Genomic DNA, 6,994 nt, shown 5'->3' with positions numbered 1-6,994 from the left:
AAAGTGAGAAATGGACAGAACTTTTATTAAAATCATCAAGAATAACTTTTCATGATAATCTCCAACATTTCTCATTATGCTATAGTTTTAGCTTCAGAAATGTTGTGTTTTTTTAGTTCAGTAAATGGAAAATATAAAAGGCCATTCCCTTTTTAGGAAGGGGCATCTTAGTGATTCAGACTCTTATTGGCCTTAATGAATGTTGCAAGCAGCCTATTGAGACCAGAGTACAGGGTAAAAATAAAGGTGTAGTGGGAATCAAGGCCAGAAGGATGGTGAAGCCAGATTGGGAAGGCCTAGGATACCAGCTCTAAGAAAAATAGATCTTAATTATTGAGTATTGGAATCTGTGGGACTGTCGCTTTGGGAGGGTGATATGGAATACAGAAAGATGCCAATAGATGCAACAAGAGGATGAAAGTTCTTACTGGCAAAGGATCCAGAAATATCCCCGTTTGGAAATAACTACATAAAACAGGAGACTGGCATGTTCCCAAGTGGAGGCATCATTCTCCCAAAGTTCCTGTAGAAGTTACTCCTAACTACTCAATCTATTTCTGAGGGTGAGGTTTTGACCAGGAGTGAGAGGCTCACCTTTGCATTCTTGGGGGGCAAGGGGGGGTGGATTTCATAGCCACCTACCTTACCACACAGTAGAGTCTACGCTTGGGTTTTCCTGTTCACCAGGTACAAGAAACTGTTCCAGAATGGGTCAGCACATCTCTGAGTCTTTACTCAAGGGAATGGGTACAATAGCTCAGCAGACCCAGCCTGTCTATTCCTTCAAGATGCAACAAAGATTTGTAAGAAGGGGGAAACACAATGATGGAGCCCAATGGACCAGTTAAGGAACAGGCTGGGAACAGTGAGAGTACTAAAGACCTTTGCCTTAGGTCAAGTATGAAGTAGCAGTGTCTTAAGTTGGAAGGTATGGTGGGAATGGGGAGATACAGTGAGATGGCAGTAACAGAGTGAGAGAAGAAACAGTATTAGATATAAAGGAGAAGTTAGAAGGAGGAGTCAGGGATTGGGTCAAGATTTCACACTCCAGTGGGAATGGAAACATCATAATGGAAATTGGGAAGAGGAGAAGATTTGAATAGTAGGGAGAAGAAAAACAGCAATGTCCACCAAGTAGTTGGAAATGCAGAAATAAATTTGATAAGGGTATTCAGAATTGGAGAGAGAGAAAATAGATTTGGAAAGTTCCTATTTATAAGCCAAGGGCAAATTTTGGTATAAGAGAAGTTTCTATAAATTATATTCCATTGAAACAAACAGCTTGTTTTCACTGAAAAGTTTATTCACATTATACAGGATATACTCAGAGAGAGGATGCTTTTAGCAACTAGTGCTGGCTTGGCCAGTTCCATTGCCTTCCTTTAGTGCCATGGTGCAGGGCACTTGTTAGCACTCAGAAATCCTTGTTGGATGAGTATGTGGAGCCACACTGTCTGGCATACCCTGAAAGCAGCAGTTTGCACAAGGTGAGAGTCATCAATATTGAATAGTCACCCACTTACTTAGTCACCAAGTATACTAGGGGTGCTCTGCTTTGCTGCACATTAGAATCATCTGGGGAGCTTTTTTTAAATTTTTTTATTTTTTTAAATTTTTTCTTTTTCAACGTTTTTTATTTTTATTTTTGGGACAGAGAGAGAGACAGAGCATGAACGGGGGAGGGGCAGAGAGAGAGGGAGACACAGAATCGGAAACAGGCTCCAGGCTCCGAGCCATCAGCCCAGAGCCTGACGCGGGGCTCGAACTCACGGACCACGAGATCGTGACCTGGCTGAAGTCGGACGCTTAACCGACTGCGCCACCTAGGCGCCCCTCTGGGGAGCTTTTAAAACATCCTGAGGCCAGGCTACAATCCAGGCCAATTAAGGCCCTCCACTCCAGGTGATTTTAATGTGCATCCAAGGGTCAGAAACACTGCCAAATATCTCCCCTGAGAAGCATGATTGATGCTTACCTTACGATACTGTCCTCTCAGAAACTGCCCTGTGGAATTTGTTGTGTAGGCATTCGCTCCATGTGAACCTCCTTATACTACACTATAGGGTAGTATAGATAGATGTGGGAGGTGAAGAGGAGTCAGTGGGCCTGAGAAAGTCAGAGAGGGAAGAAGAGAACCATGAAAACACGATGTCATAGACACCAAAAGAGGGGACTTCCAGGAGAGTGAGTTGGTCATCAGTGTCAATCACTGATGTCCAATGTTGTGGCAATTTAGGGATGGTAAGGAATGAGAAGAAGCCAGAGAGTGTTGCATCGAGTTTCAGTATAGTGATGTGGTTGGAAGCCAAACTGCAAAACAGGTAAAGACACTGGAGTCATGGAGGTATTAAGTGTAGACAGAGGCAAGAGACTAGCTACACACGTGCTTCGCGCTGTGCTTTAGCTGACCTGCACGTCGTTGTGCTCCACAGTGTTCAAAGACTAAAAAAAATTAGCTTTCAATATTTAAAAATTGGGAGGTTTCACATAAAACATAATTTTTTCTTTCTCTTGAAAAAAACTGGAAGATCTGACAACAATGGCCTTTGCTTCCTCTTGGCAACAATTGGTTGTCCATTTTAGAAAATAATGTGCTTTCTTGAACCCCTGTCCCTGATGGTTATCCTTTCTACCAGCTCATTTCTCTTACTTGCATGACCTCGGTGGCTGCTGTAGGAGAGTGATTTTGGGATTTGGATTTGATCCAAATCTGTCACATGGTTTGTCAGAGAAAGGGAAAAGAGGGGCCCTGAGCATCACTGGAAGAGGGCAGGGAGAAGTCTGTGTAGAGGCTGTTGCGGGTGAGAAGGGAATTGGAACAGGTAGAGGGCAAAGTGGAATAAAGGAAGAGCCTCTCCAGACATTTGGGGGAAGAGAGGAAGAGAAGATGAGAGGTGTTTCTTAATCTTAGTATCACAGGTTCATCACTATGAGTCTGGTGGAGAACACAGCACTAGAGCCTGGGAAACATGGAAAAGATTTGGAGCAATCATAATAGGAACTAATGAGAAGATGCCCAAACTTGGAGTGCAAGGTGAGAAACTGGCCCTGAAAAGTACTGACTACGTAAAGATTTCTGGGCTTATTTAGAAACAGCTCTTCCTTATTTATTTGGAGACAATGGTTTTAAAATAGAAACTTTTATTTTGTAGCATTTGAAGTCATGTTATTTTAAAACTCATCTTTTAAAAAATATAGTTTCAAGGGCATTAAAGAGTAGGTCCCATAAACCATGAACAACATAATAAAGCTTAACTGCTTTTATAATGTTCACATTTTATGGTAACTTGATTGTATGTTGCAAAGTTTTCTGTTCCATTATTTTTCCAATGGTAGTGCCATTTTTATTAAATTATGTAGAGGAATGGTTTAAAAGCACTTCTGCCAAAATATTCAAATGTTGTGGTTCAGTGCCAATATTTCTGTTTGACTAAACCCTTTCAGATAACATAAAAGCAATTTGTTCTTATTGAATGGAACAAATGTTTGTTTGTTTCTTAGGGATTTTTTTTTTGTTATTCAGGTCTGCTTATTTTTAGAGATGGAAGGCATTGTATAAACTGAAATGGTGTTGCATCAAAATTATCCTTCATCAATTTGTTATACACCACTTATTTTTAATTGATGCTGGCAGCTCCTAGGCTGTTCATGGGTAAATTTGTTTTGCTGATTTAAGTATTTGGAGATTGTTGCATGGAGTCTGGAGAGCATTACAAATCCTGAATCTGTATTTGAGGAGACTATGGCTTATAGAAAAACAGGAGGGTAAAAATCATATTGTTTCATTGAAGACTTTATGAGTAGGGATAAGATTTATTTTCATAGAGTTTACATGTCTGTCTTTTTTCCTACTCTTCAGAATCATCTTATATATTCATTTGTACCATTTAATTTCTTCATGTGGAGAGAAAATTTTCTATGATTTATGAGACAGTCTTAGAAATAGTTAATTAAATTATATAATTTGAGAGATGTTGTATGTTGGGGTTTCAAGGGGGCCATTCAGTCAATTCCATCTCCCCTCTGAGTTCTGAACCAACTGAGAAATAGACACAGGAAATGGACAATGAGAATAAAACACAGAAATAGACATGGGAATTTTATTATGGATAAAACTGGAGAATGTGGGGCCAAAACGAGGGCTTCCTACTCCCTCCCCAACAAGTTTCGGACATGAATGGAGGATGGGTTGGGCCTGCAGAGTGGTATTTCCCCTGCCATCTCCTTGAAGTACTATGGCCCACTCATACCTGTTGGGCTTAGAGAACCTGAGTGAGAGGCCACTCGTATGTAGCAGCCTTGAACCCTTTGATCCATCCAATGGTGAAAAGTGAACTACTGAACATCAGGCTCTCATCACAAAACACAGAGGAAAAATGTCCCTCCTACTAGAAGCCAGTGAGTAGCATCCATGTAGCTACAGTGTCTACAGCTAGAGCAGAAGTTCTCATTTTGTGAACCAGCAAGAATGTGAGGATGTGAAAGGAAGGTTCCACTTACACTGGGAAACTCCGTTCCTATGGACCTACAACTCAGTGCCATACTGCACAAAATTTTATAATTAGGGATTACTTCTCTGGACTATTCCTTCTTTAATTCTTGTGATTCATTTAAAATGAATTTGATAGAAGGAAAAGGACAGTCCTATATAAAGTCATGAGAAACACCATACTATGTGTCAGGTAGGTTTTTTACATGTTGGGAAAGGATATAGCATGAAACAGAATTGTTTGTACCTTCCTTTCCTTTCCTTTCCTTTCCTTTCCTTTCCTTTCCTTTCCTTTCCTTTCCTTTCCTTTCCTTTCCTTTCCTTTCCTTTCCTTTCCTTTCCTTTCCTTTCCTTTCCTTTCCTTTCCTTTCCTTCTCTTGTTCTTGTTTTCTCCTTCCCTTTCTGGTTGTCACTGGTGAGGCAGGTAGCAAATCTACTACCCTCTGTGTCCCTACCCCAAACCCAAAGCTCATTTCTGTGCTGGAATAACTGGGCAAGATGCTTTTTCTACTTTCAGAAAATGTAATTTTAAGGGCATCTGCTGGCTCAGTTCATTGAGCATCCGACTCTTGATTTCTGCTCAGGTCATGATCCCAGGGACATGGGATCAAACCCCATGTCGAGCCCTGTGTTGGGCTCTGCACTGAGTGTGGAACCTTCTTGATTCTCTCACCCTCACCCTCTGCCCCTCTCCCTCACTTGCACTTGCTCTCTCTCTCAAAAAAAAAAAAAAGAACAGAAAAAAAGCAACATAATTTTATACATTTATCAGTTGCCTACATTTTATTTGATGAAACATGATCTAGTGGCAACCCAAAGCACACACAAATGATAAGTTGAGCTCAGAGTTATCCTGTCTCCTACCCCTGTCTGCTAGTCTTCAGACTAGCCTCCTCCAATTACTTTTTCTACAGTTTACCAGAAAAAAACACCCAAATTATATGGAAAAGTGAGAGAAGGACAATTACAAAATTCACAGTGATTACCTTTGGGTGGGTGAGTGGAAATAGTCAGAGGAGTAATTGGGGAAGGTCTTATGGGCCATCAAAGGCACTGGTAGGTATTTTTAAATTGGGTAGTAAGTACATGCATATTAATTTTTACTGGTATCTTTCTACCTTTCACAAATATTACTTATATCTTTTAAAAATATCTTATCATTTGGAATTATAAATCCAATTTTAAAAAGAATCCAAATCATCTGTCTTCTTCACTCTCTAAAGCCTCTGTTCAGCTTCTAAGAATATGAATTTAAGAATTCTGTCATATACTTTGCATATGACGCTAAATTAGTCGATATTCTGGTTGCAAGTGACAGAAATCCAGTTCAAATGATTTAAGCACCCATTCCCCCCAAAAGAAAAATAATTTGTTGACTTACATAACAAAGAAGGACAAATGTGCCCTCAGTTGTGGCCTGGTCACATCCATAAGTTCAAACAGTATGGATTCAGAGAACAGTGTGGATTCTCTCTTTTGTCTTTCTCAATTATGTTACTCTTTGCATTTTTGCTTTAGTTTTTCTTATTACAGGTGACTTCAGGGGCTTAGTCACTTAAGTGTCTGACTTTGGCTCAGGTCACAATCTCATAGCTCGTGAGTTCGAGTCCCGTGTCGGGTTCTGTGCTAACAGCTCAGAGCCTGGAGCCTGCTTCAGATTCTGTGTCTCCCTCTTTCTCTGCCCCTCCTCCACTTGTGCTCTCTTCTCCCCACCACCCCCCCCATCAAAAATAAATAAAAATTACAAAAAAAAAATTTAAGAACTAAGTGACTTCATCCACCTGGCCAAGGAAGACAGTCATGAGACTCTAGCTCATACTGCTCTTCTAACTTGAGATTCTAGGGGAAAATAAACATCTTTCCTGATAGCCAGAGCTTGCTATGTAATTTGTGGGGTCTCTTATTCAAATGCCAGGAAAAAAGTGTCATTAAAGGTACTAAAATATAAAGTATTATTTTGAATTCTGTATTGTCTTTAAACTTGTCATTGTGTTTTTAAAAGTTTCTTATATAATGTTTTTCCAAGTAAAGAAAAACTAAAATGTTAAGAATGAGTATGAATCTAACCATTTATCATATTGTATGATGCTAGTTTTCAATGCAAATATATGAGCATTTAATTCATAGTTGGAAGCACTAAAATTATACAATTTATAATTCATACGTGTAATTCATATATATTCTGTTCTTACCAGACCAATGGAATTGTTGTATAAAATGAACTCGACTGCTTTTATTTTACTTCTTGATACACTCACATTCCACTTTTGCCCTTCAGCTTAGCAATGAATAAGGAATAACTGAATGGAAGAGGAACTATGAATTCCCTATCTTTCCTTTCCTTCTGTGTCATCATTTTAGTGAGTTTGTTTAGTAAAGGGAAGTGACACAAGTAAGAAAGGATATGATGAAGTTATCTGGTTTTGTTTTGTAAAGTGCCATTGCCTTTTTTCTGCATTGGAAGCAAATTCTGGTTCAAATGGGAAGTGTGGTCTCTTGGGTCTG

The sequence above is a fragment of the Neofelis nebulosa genome, chromosome 6 (genome assembly GCF_028018385.1).
Source record: "Neofelis nebulosa isolate mNeoNeb1 chromosome 6, mNeoNeb1.pri, whole genome shotgun sequence".
NCBI lineage: Eukaryota > Metazoa > Chordata > Mammalia > Carnivora > Felidae > Neofelis > Neofelis nebulosa.
Note: the sequence above shows the minus strand (reverse complement) of the source record.